The sequence below is a fragment of the Apodemus sylvaticus genome, chromosome 4, assembly GCF_947179515.1.
Source record: "Apodemus sylvaticus chromosome 4, mApoSyl1.1, whole genome shotgun sequence".
Taxonomy (NCBI): Eukaryota; Metazoa; Chordata; class Mammalia; order Rodentia; family Muridae; genus Apodemus; species Apodemus sylvaticus.
The window spans coordinates 39,373,163-39,384,978 of record NC_067475.1 but is presented as its reverse complement, the minus strand read 5'-3'; the positions used below and the strand labels follow the sequence as shown (position 1 = coordinate 39,384,978).

At 42.1% G+C, this 11,816-nt stretch overlaps 1 non-coding gene across 1 annotated transcript; it reads right to left on the bottom strand.

Annotated features, from left to right (window-relative positions):
• Positions 1-3,329: 3,329 nt before the first annotated feature.
• Positions 3,330-3,459, bottom strand: LOC127683957 (U6atac minor spliceosomal RNA). Its single transcript, XR_007977716.1, has one exon. It is a non-coding gene; the product is annotated as a U6atac minor spliceosomal RNA (small nuclear RNA).
• Between the last annotated feature and the right edge of the window lie 8,357 nt (positions 3,460-11,816).

The window sequence follows — 11,816 nt, the reverse complement described above, 5'->3', positions numbered from 1 at the left end:
TATTCACTGAGCATTTCTTATAGCAAGTATTGTGGTGGGCTCTGGAATCTATGAAGGTTCAAAGACCAAAAAATATTTGAACATGCCGGCTCCTTTTGCCCCTTCAGCTCTAACCTGGGTAGCCATCCCAATGCATGCTATCTATTTAAAATAACTATGTGAACTCTGATCTCCTGCATTGAAGTGGGCCTGCAACCAATGGATCCATACTGTTTTACAGTATTTATGAAGCCAATGAGATCCATCAGAGAATTGTTGCAATTTTTACAAAGAAAGGGATATAACTTAACAATCTTTCCACCACTTAAGTTTTAAAAACTAGACTGCATCAGTACACCTGTAGATGTACTACATCTTCAACATGTAGATGTACTAAGCATCTTCCATCCATGCTTATTTGTATATCCGTCCATCTTCTCAATGTAAGGGTCGCAAGTGTGTGTGAGCGGGAGAAGAGGGAGAGGAAAATGAAGCCCACGTGCAATTTCATTTGTAGGCCCTTCGTTTAAAAGAATGATGATCCACATAATTTGCACTGCTGCCTCCAAGCCCCGTAGGAATAGTACCTGCAAACCTCTATCCAGCTGCCTATTGTATACTTTAGAACATTTCCCATCACTTGTTACGTGTGTTACATTGTTTCAGTTTCTTCCAAAAATGTGTGATTAAATTCCCAACATCAGAAGGTGTACCTTTTAAAATTGATTTTTTAAAATGTCCTCTTCGACAATTTTATATGTGTCTTAAGTTTATTCGGATTATCGTAACTCTCCACCTTCTAGTCTTTTTCCACATCCCTGTTACTTCCACATCCCTGCACACGTTCCTTACCCATATTCACATCTATGGGGTTATTTACTTGTTTTGGTTTGCTGGTTGGTGATTGGTCTATCTAGATTTGTTCTGTTTTGAGATCCATTGTGTTTAAGGGAATTATATATAAGACCATGAGTTTGGAACTATCCACTGGTGCCTGGTGAGCTTCTCTGTAGGCACATAACTAGAAACAGTGACTGTCTCTAGCCCAGAATCTGTTGATATAGCCAGTAGTTCATTAGGAGAGTAGGGCCCTCCCCCAATCCATGATTGACTGTTGATAGGTTTTGTGTAGGCTCACTACAGTCACTACAGGCTGTGAGGTCACACTTCATTGGCAGTGTCATGCCCAGAAAACATGCCCTGTCTCCAGGTCTTTCATTCCTTTTGTCCCCCTTTCCTCAGTGATCCTTGAGGCTTGAGGAGGTGGGGTGAGTGTCCTGATTAGAGCCCAACACTCAAGAGTCACTTATTCTTAGTACCTTAAGAGGCCCTGAATCTCTGCCTTGAGAGCAATGAGACGGGATGTGTAAAAAGTAGTTGGGTCATGAGGACTGCACACTCTTGGATGGACTCATTGTTTTCTATAAAGGGGTTTGATGGAAAATGTTATCTCTTTTTTTGAATTCCTGCCACATAAGGACATTGTGCTGGTTTGAAAGGCGATGGCTCCCATAGGCGCATAGAGAGTGGAATTATTAGGAGATGTGGCCTTATTGAAGTAGGTGTGGCATTGTTGAAGGATGTGTCTCAGTCACTGCTATCTGCAGAATGGATGTAGCAATCTCTGCTCCTTCTTCAGCATCATGTCTGCCTGCCACCTCGATTTCCACCATGACAGTAATGGACTGAACTGTTAAAACTATAAGACAGCCCCAATTAAGTGTTTTATAAGAGTTGCTGTGGTCATAGTGTCTTCTTCACAGCAATAGATATCCTAACTAAAACAGAAGTTGGTGCCTGGGACTGGGATATTCCTGTGACAGGCCTGACCATGTTTTTATTTGGGGAAATGGTGGGCTTTGGATTTAAAAAGCAGCTGAATGCTTTAAACAGAATTTAATGGGCCATAATAGTAGGAAAATGGAAGACAATGGTGCTGAGGATAATTTAAGCTGTGGGGCCTTGGCTCGAGGTATTTCAGAAAAGGACAGATGTATGTGGCCTAGGAACTATTCTTGTGATGTTTTGGTGAAGAATGTGACTGCTTTTTGCCCTTGTCCAAAAGTCTGCCTGAAGCAAAGGTAAAGAGATTTTGGATATTTTAAAGAGACTGAACTTTTAATGTGTTTGAATTTATAACAGACTGTGAGACATTCTTATGCTTCTTTTAAAACTTATGTTCATTTATGTTTTAATGTGAGATCTTGGGGTTGAATAAGAAAGTAACGGTGTGGCTTAATGATGTGTTTGTTGACAAGAGGTCAGCTGTGCTATCTAATCTTATGTCTTCTTGACCCACGAACCAGAGTTATCTGAAAGGAAGGAACCTTAATTGAGAAAATAGCTCCATAACATCTGAGTTTTAAGGCATTTTCTTAAGTAGTCATTGATGGAGAGGGACCAGCCCATTATGGGTGGTTCCATCCCTGGATGCTATAAAACAGGCTGAGCAAGCCATGAGAAGCAGGCCAGTAAGCAGCATCCTCCATGGCCTCTGCATCAGCTCCTGCCTCCAAGTTCTTCCTCTGAGCTCCTGTGCTGAATTCCATCAGTGATGAACAGTGATATAGAAGTGTAAGTCAAATAAACCCTTTCCTCCTGAACTTCTTTCAGGTCATGTTTTTTTTTTCTACAGCAATAGAAACCCTAAGATAGATATGATGTTTCTACCCTCTGGAAGATGCAGTTTTCAAGTTACCATATTAATAACCAACAAAAAATACAGGCTGTATCGCAATCTTTGGTTTCCTAGCTTTCAGTGCTGTGAGAAATAAATTACTGTTGTGTAAGTTTCCCAACCTGTTACTGACACACAGAATTAAACAATATTAATACAGATATAAGCTAAATGTAGTGGTTATTCTTACTCTCAAAAAATTTCAGTTCTACTCCCCTCAACATTTTCTATTTCAAAAAATGAGATTAATAACACACCATTGCCTAAATGATACACACTCCAATTTCCATTAGCCTCTGTATCTGTTCTGTGTAGTACACACACACACACACACACACACAGAGAGAGAGAGAGAGAGAGAGAGAGAGAGAGAGAGAGAGACTTTTTCTTTTTTTTATATTATAACCTGATATTGATCCTGCTTCATACTTTTTTAAAATTATTTATTTATTTATTTACATCTCAAATGCTGCCCCAGCCTAGTCATTCCCCTTGAAGAGTTCCTCCCCAAACCCTCCCCTTCACCTCTGAGAGGGCAGTCCCCCCATATCCCTCCCAACCCTAGGGTTCCAGGTTAGTTGACACTGTTGGTCTTCCTGTGGGGTTGTCATATCCTTGAGGGCCTTCTGTCCTTCCCCCTAACTCTTCCACAGGGTCCCCAACCTCCATCTAGAAAACATAATGGTTAGAAGTCACAAAGTAGGTGGCGATGCCTTAATTGTATGTGTGTGGTCAGGCCCAAGGGCCTCTTCCATCCTTGTCAAGGGGAATGAGTGGGAACCTTCTCCCCCCTCATACAGCGTCTGTTTCATAACCTAACTGGTCTAGTCACATCTGCTGTCTGCGTCTTCCTAGCATTTGTGGGAAAATATAATTCTATCATTTCAAACTTGACTTAAATAAGCTGTCCCAGTGACACAGTTTAGTGAATCACTATGAAGAACATATTGTGTCAGGAGAAAGGCAGTGTGAGTCACTACAGTAGGATAGTGTGAATCCTGACTACCAATATCCACATGTCTGCACCATCCCCATCTCCATATCTCCATATGTGATGTGCCATCAGTCCTCTCTCTACCAACAAATAGGTACTGGTGAACTGAAGTCCACACAGGAATATTCACAGGCATGTCTTAAATGATACACACTTGCTCTACTAAACAGACAAGTAACTCCACCACTTCTGTAGTTTGTCAACTGGCCCACCAACACAACACCCATCTCTTAAATATCACACATTAGGATCAGTTGTTTCTATGCACCTTTTTGTAATTTTAGGATACTTTGGTTTGTATTTCAAGACACTTTTCTTGACCACTAGTGGAAACAAGTACAGAGTTATCTAGCACAAGCTAAAATAGGTTCAAGAGGGTAAAGATTTTAAAATTCAACCCATTGGTAAAATAAAAGGGCATACTTTGCAAATAAATGTCAAACTGTGAGATTGTGATTTTTTTTTCTAAATTGGTTCACCAAAAGGGAATAAAACAAGAAATAGGGCTTATAGTTGTGTTGGTATTAATGTCCTTGATGCAAATTATAGTATGAGATCAAAAAAGGCACTTCAGAGGGAAACACAAAGTCCATAGTGCGGGCTAATTCCTGGATTTCTCATAATTCACTTTGTTTAGCTTTTCAATAGTTTTAAGAAAATGTTTACGGGATATTTCGTGTGTGTATGGGTGTGAGTGTGGTGTATGGGCATGTGTGGGTTTGTACATGTATGAAGAGGCCAAAGAATGCTGGAGGATATTCTGCTGGATGGCTTTCCACCTTATTCCACAGGATCTCACTGAACTCAGAACAATGTTGGGGTTGGGCAGCCAATCCCAATGATCCTCCCGTCTCTGCCCATTTCTCAGTGCTGGAATAACAGGCACACAGGGCTGTGTACAGCTTTTGATGTGCACGCTGGGATTTGAACCCAGGTACCTGGCTAGCTTTTGTAGTACTAGAAGGTGTTATATACACTGCTAGAAGAGAAAGAGATCCACGATCTTACCCCACGATCTGTGAACCCTGTGAGCCACAACAATGACCAGACCAGCAAGACATGCCCGCTGGTGCAGTAGTGACACAAATATCATGGAAGTAAACAGCCACTTGCTAATTTAATTTAAAATCCACACTACAAGTTAAAACCTGTACCTCTCCCTATTATCAGAGAGCCTATGGCTAGACCGTTACACCGCTAAATGAACATAGTATGAAACTGACTCCTGATGACTAATTGTTATACTCACAGATAAGTGTATCTTTCAACCCTCATGAGAGAGGTTTCTTTTTGCAGTGGGTAGCAATTAACACATAGATCCATAAGTGGTCAGTGTGCAGAGAATAAGAGAGTATCAATTGCTCGGCCCTAAAATAAACATCTGTATCACACTCCCTCCTCTCAGGGCTTAGGGATTCTGGTAGAACAGGATGCAGAAAAATTAAAAGAATCAGAGATGGTGGATGATTAAAAAAACAAAACTGTTTCCAGAACACAACAGGGCAGTTGCATATATGAATTCACAACAGTTGAGACAGCATGCACAAGACCTTTGTAGGCTCTGGCCAGACAAATTTCCTCCATTGAGAAATGAGAGCTGCACAAAGTCCCACTCCCCAGTTGAGAAGCAATTGTCATTGTGGCCCCTGATGTATAGACCACCATATAGTGAAGGTCACACATCCAAGAACACATGGGCATCACCAACTGTTCTATATGGAGTATATTTTAAATGGGAGTGGGGGAGGGGCACAAAGTTGTGTGGCTGTGGAAGGGGAGGTGGGTTTGTGAGAAGTCCTGGAGAAGGATGAATATGATAATCATGTGTTATAGGAAATTCTCAAAGAACTAATAGCAAATGAGAAAAAGTGCCCAAAAGGCACTACTGCGGCAGCAGCTACAAAGGTCATTAGGATGGAAGATTTAGTAAAACCAAACATTTTACTAAAAGGAAAGCAATGTGGCTCTCAAACAGATCACTGTGCGCTACACTTGAGTGTTTCTCTGAAAAAACAGGTATTGAAAATTTAATCCCATGTGACATCACTAAGGGATGGGAACAGAGAGTGGTGGCTAGCCACAGGAACAGTACTGTCTTAGGGTTTCTATTCCTGCCAAACATCATGACCCAGAGGCAAGTTGGGGAGGAAAGGGTTTATTCAGCTTACACTTCCACATTGCAGTTCATCAACAAAGGAAGTCAGGACAGGAACTCGCACAGGTCAGGAAGCAGGAGCTGATACAGAGGCCATGGAGGGATGTTTCTTACTGGCTTGCTTCCCCTAGCTTGCTCAGCCTGCTCTCTTATAGAACCCAAGAGCACCAGCCCAGGGATGGCACCACTCACAATGGGCCCTCCCCACTTGATCACTAATTGAGAAAATGCCCCACAGCTGGATCCCATGGAGGCACTTCCTCAACTGAAACTCCTTTCTCTGTGATGACTCCAGCCTGTGTCAAGTTGACACACAAAACCAGCCAGCACAAGCACGTTATCAATGGAGCATTGCAGACGTGGTTCATTGTGAAAGTGTGGGTTTGGAGGGAATATCTTCTCTCCTTTCCCTCCTCCTTTCCCTTCCTCTGCCCTGTTTTCTCCCATGGATGGAAGGCCCATCCTTTGTTCTAGGATGTTCCAGCTTCAAGGATCATGAGCCAATAAGTTTTTATTTATTATAAATAACCTAGTCTGTAGCAATACTTTAAAGCAGCTCAAAATGCACAATGACTTAGTATCTATATGTATTACAAAATACTAATTAATAACGTAGTAAGGATAGTAAGACAGATGGGTAAATAACTTGCACATAGGAATCAGGAATCTGTCCAATGTCTGTAAAAATTGAAATAATTTTTAAATAAAGTACTCCTTGAGGCTCATTCTGATGTCTAAAGAACATGTGGTTCTGTGTTCTTGCACATGCAAATTAAAAGCCTGACTGCCTTTTGCATTTGTAGATCAGTTCTTACTTAAAAATTGAGTATTGTCTCTTTTCAAAACCAAAGTTTGAAATGGCAAAAGCAATTAGAAAAGCACCACGAGGTCTGTGGTGAACAATCATGGAACCTGAATTAGGAAGGATTTCACAATTTCCAGTCCTGCTTATTTTCAATGATCTGTTCCGTGTTTTAAATGCTTGTGCAATTCTTGGGACTAAGAATGAAATAAAAAATTTCTTCTTTAGTTTACCAAGTACTCCTGAACTTTGACCTAGAGAAAACAGAGATTATCTAGATTATGTAGAGATATCAGAGGAATACTGTGGGGTTTCTTGTTGTTTTGTTTTTATGTATTGGGCCTAGAGAGATAGTTGTGGTTAAAAGTACTGGCTGCTCTTTGAGAGGTTTGGTTCTCAGCACCATATAGAGGCTTACAACCATCTATAATTCCAGTTTCAGGTGATTCAATGTCCTCTTCTGAAGTACATGGGCACTAAGCATGCATGGGGGGGGGGGGTGTTTATCCTGCTATAGTTTGAATGTGAAATGTACCCCAAGAACTTTGAATACTTGGTCCCTAGCTAATGGCATTTCTTGGGAGGCAATAGAATCTTTGAGAGGTTGGGTTTAGTCGGAGGCATTGTGCTGCTGGGAAGTGGGGCTAGCAGAAAATAGCAGAGCCTTGCTTTCAACCTGAGCACTCTACTTCTTGGTTGTTGCCATGGGTGGTACTTTGAATACACTTGACTGAAGGAGTGGCAGTATTTGGAGGTGTGGCCCTGTTGGAGTAAGCGTGACCTTGTTGGAGGAAGTGTGTCACAGTTGGGGTGGGCTTTGAAGCTCTGTGCAGTGCAGTGTAGAAGTCAGTCTTTTCCTAGTGGCCTTCAGAAGAAGATGTAGAATTCTTAGCTCCTCCTGCACCATACCTGCCTGAACACTGGCATGCTTCTGCCTTGATAATGGACTGAATCTCTGAACCTGTAAATCTGCCCCAATTAAGTGTTGTCCTGTTAAGAGTTGCCTTGGTCATGGTGTCTGTTCACGGCAGTAAAACCCTAACTAAGACACCATGTAACAAGTGGCAACTGAATGTTCCTGCTCTTATCTCCCCAAGAAAACTAAACTGTCCCTTCCATCATGTTCCTGCTCTGGTCGACTCTATTTTCTCAAACAATGAATTAAAATAAATCTTCCTTTAAGTTGTTCCTTGTCAAGTATTCAGTTATAACAATGAGAAAAGTAATTAATGAAGTAAATTCATTCTGAGAGAGTATGGTTACTGTTGAGGTGGACTTGACCACGTAATTCATAGGCCTTGAAACTGCTTTGTGGAAGACAAAGGCACGTGATCTCTGAGTTTGAGGCCAGCCAGATCTACCTAGGGAGTTTCAGGACATCTAGAAAAACAAAACAAAACAACCACAAACTGCTTTGTGCGGGGAATGTAGAGAAGTATGGGCAGGAAACGCCCGCAAGCCCTAGACTGTTGTAGTATGTACGGCTTAACGGTATCTCTGGTGGATGTGTGGACGAGCAGAACAATACAAAGGTAGATGGAGAAAAAGAAATAAAAGTTCTTATAAATTAAAAAAATACTGTACCCACTAGGTCCCAAGGAGGAACAAGGACTCTACTGAGAGTTGTACTAAAGGCTATGCCCGCCCCTTCCGAATCAATCATTAACAAAGAAAATGTCCCACATGCTTGCCTATATGCTAATCTAGTAGAGGGACTTTCTCAATTGGAATTTTCTCTTCTCAGATGACCCAGCCTCACAGCCAGCTGGCATTTTAAAAAAAACACTCAAATGTAGGCAGGCCATGCCCCTAAAGCTTTTCTGCCGCAGCCTACATAACACAAAGTCCTGCCTGAAGTCCCCTCAGTGTTCTCCGCATCTCCATATTCTTGAGGTCTCTATTTTCCAGCCTTCACATGACTTTGGTCACGGGACCGTCCTGGCACACCTGGAAAGTGTCGCATTATTGAGTACTGAGAACAGTTTGCAGTAAGGGCTGAAGTTGCAGGGATGTGATGTTTTCCTTCAGGAAACGTATAGGTTAGATTAGGGCTTTGGTATGAGGAACTTGTTTTACCCCAAAACATCATCTGTGTAACAAACAATACACATGCTTTTGTGCAGCTCTTAGATGTTCAGTCCACCGAGGCTGGGCCTCCCTGCTGTCAGCAAGGCCTGAATTCAACCTTGAGTGACCCTCTTTCCTTGATCATCCTATGAGACTCAGAACACTGACAGTCAACAATGTCAAGGTCTGCTGTTAGCCTGAGATGCAGCCCAGTTCCACTTCGTTTGGTCTCTGCTTTAATTCTTGCTTTGAGTTCCAGCTCTGACTATCTTCATGTTGGAATGTGGTTAGGTTGTAGGAGCCAAAGAAACCCCTTCCAATCCAAGTGCTTTTGGTGGTTGTCTTTATCATAGTGATAGAAACCAAACTAAGACAGGCAGGACTATCCAAGGCTATTGGAGCCTACATCATGTCGTCACCATGCACCTCAGGTGACGGATATGGACACATCCTGTTTGTCCTGTGGGGTTTAGGTTATACTTTGGTTCAATCTTTAATGTTTTCATTATTTTCTTTTGAAATGGGAATATTTACTCTGGGCCACTGTATATTGGATGGAGATATATACATATGCATATATTTGTTTTGTTTAACAGGGGTTCACAGTTAAGATGTTGCCTTGTATCTCAGAAAAGGCTTTGGTTTTTGAACAGTGTTTGCCTGTAATGGAGGCTTTTGAAGTTGGACTGCATGAACTTTTCATTTGAGATAAGCATGAGACCAGGGGCTCTAGGACAAACTGTTACAGTGTGCATGTGGAATGGTCCTCAGCAGCTTGTGTGTTTGAGCACTTGCCCACTAGCCGATGGAATTGTTTGGGGGAGATTGTTGAATCACTAGGTTGGACCTAGCCTAAAGGAGTGGATGTCTGGAAGGGAGGGGCTTCATGTGGTACTGCCCAGCACTGCTTTCAGCCCAATCTCTCTGCTTCCTGATTGATGCCCTGGGGGAAAAAAATCAGCTGCTGCACATCTCTGTCACCATGAACCAAGCTGTACCAGGAACTATGTCTTCCCTACCAGGGTAGATTTATGCCCCTAGACCATGAACCCAAATAAACCCTTAAGTTTTTATCAGATTTTTGGACACAGTGATGGAGAAAATGACACAAAAACTGCCATAAAGATGCACGGAATGTGTAATTCTAAACAGTGTGTACCTTCTTATTATAATCAGCACAAATACCACTTTAGCCTGAAGAGTTGAGTTACACATGAATGCGAAAGGCAATCTTGAAAGATAGTGATGTCAACTTTGGCTAACACACTAAATCTGTTTCTGATTATGGAAAAATGTATCCAAAGGCAATCACGGGTCACCATGCAGCCCAGAGAACTTCCTCTGTTCTCTGGGCATTTGGAGCAGTTCCTGCTTGATGGCCAGCCGTCAGCTGCTCAGAATCCCTCCCGACTGGAGTTAGCCTCACTGATTGTTCGACGACTGTTCATAGGGAAAGGGCACAACAGATACGAATGCTACTTCTAGTGAGAATTGGGGAGAAGAGCGTGGCAGTTTGCCCCAGGACCTTTGGGGTGGAGGGGGTCATTTTTTTCTCATTCTTGATAGGAACTGGCTTCCAACGTAAACTTCCAGCTGTAATTGTTTTGCTGTTCCTCTCCCGTCAAAACTGTCATACAATGAGCCAAAAACCAACTCATATTTGTAGTACTTTATTCAGGAAACTGGAAATTGAATAATGAAGAAATTCTCCTATGCTTATACTTAGTCTAGACTGAAAATTAATGGAAAATGATGGAGTCACAGTAGGATAAAAGATCGTGTGTGTGTGTGTGTGTGTGTGTGTGTGTGTCTGTGTGTGTATGTGTGTCCATACATGTTGCTGCTGTGTAATTCAGAAAATATGTTTAAATATGTAGGAGATTTTTGCACTTTGAATTGTACATATAGAACTTACAGTGTTCTTGACTTATTAAATCAAATGAATGCTTTTCTGCTTTCTGATGTGTGAAACTGCTTCTGTCCCATTCCTGAACAAAAATGTGAGTGCAGGTGTTTGCACTTTCTGTTATATGTCTAAATGTGCACTGGAATGTGTGTATGCGTGTGCATGCTAAAGCCATGCATTGACAGCGTGTCCTCCATCACTCTCCGCCTTATCTTCTGAGTCTGGTCTTTCACTGAACCCACTGTTCACCGTTTTGCCAGACTGACTGGTGAGCAAGCGCTAAGGAGCTGCCTGCCTCTGCCGTTTCTACTCCTGTAAACACTGGCACTGTAGAGACTCTTCCTTTTTTGTTTGTTTGTTTGTTTTTGCTTTTTTTGTTTTTTTTTAATAGGTTCTGGGAACCCAAATTGAGTCCTAATTTCTGCATTTTGGGTCATTCATATAATTGGAAAACAGATAGTTGGTTATTTAATCATTAGCCTCTATTCAAGAATCCAAAGATGAAGTTTCATCTGCTTCTACTACAGATTGCTGGCTTCTTTTCCTTCTCTACCTCCAGACTGGTTATGGGTGTGACATGGAACGTGGGAGCGTGGGGGTGTGGGCCCTGAAGATCACGAGTGTGATGCGTTCTCCCTGTGCAGATGCCCCTGTTCTGTCTAATCAGGCCTGAGGCTCACCTGGGTCTGAAGTTTGTGAAGAAAGAGGATTTAATGTAAGAAGTTTGTTTTGGTTTGACTATAAAAGGTTCCCACATTCTCAAGGTTGAAGGCTTGGTCCTAATTTTTGATGTTATTTTGGGAGGTGGAAACTGAGTGGGGCCTAGCTGGAATTAGGTCACTGTGGGCATGCCTTTGAAGCTTATCCCTGAGTCCTTGTTCTCTCTGCTTCCTCTCAGTCACCAGGCCACCACTGTTTACACCACTGTCTGCTTTATCTCTCAAGTTCCCACAATAGCATATTAAACTCAGTCATTTTTCTAGTCCAAAGTTCCAAACTCATTCCATAATCTTCCTCAGAATAACATGGCCGTGGTCTGTCACAGTCAATAATAATACCATGATCCTGAGACCTTCTTCTAGCTTAATTTGTTTTCTCTTGCTGTAGTAAAGATCGTGCCCCAAAATGGGGGAAGGGCTTATTTCACCTCACACTTTGCAACCCAGCATCGAGAGAAGCCAGGGCAGGAACTCAAGGCAGGCCCCTGGAGGTAGGAACTAAAGCAGAGACCATGGA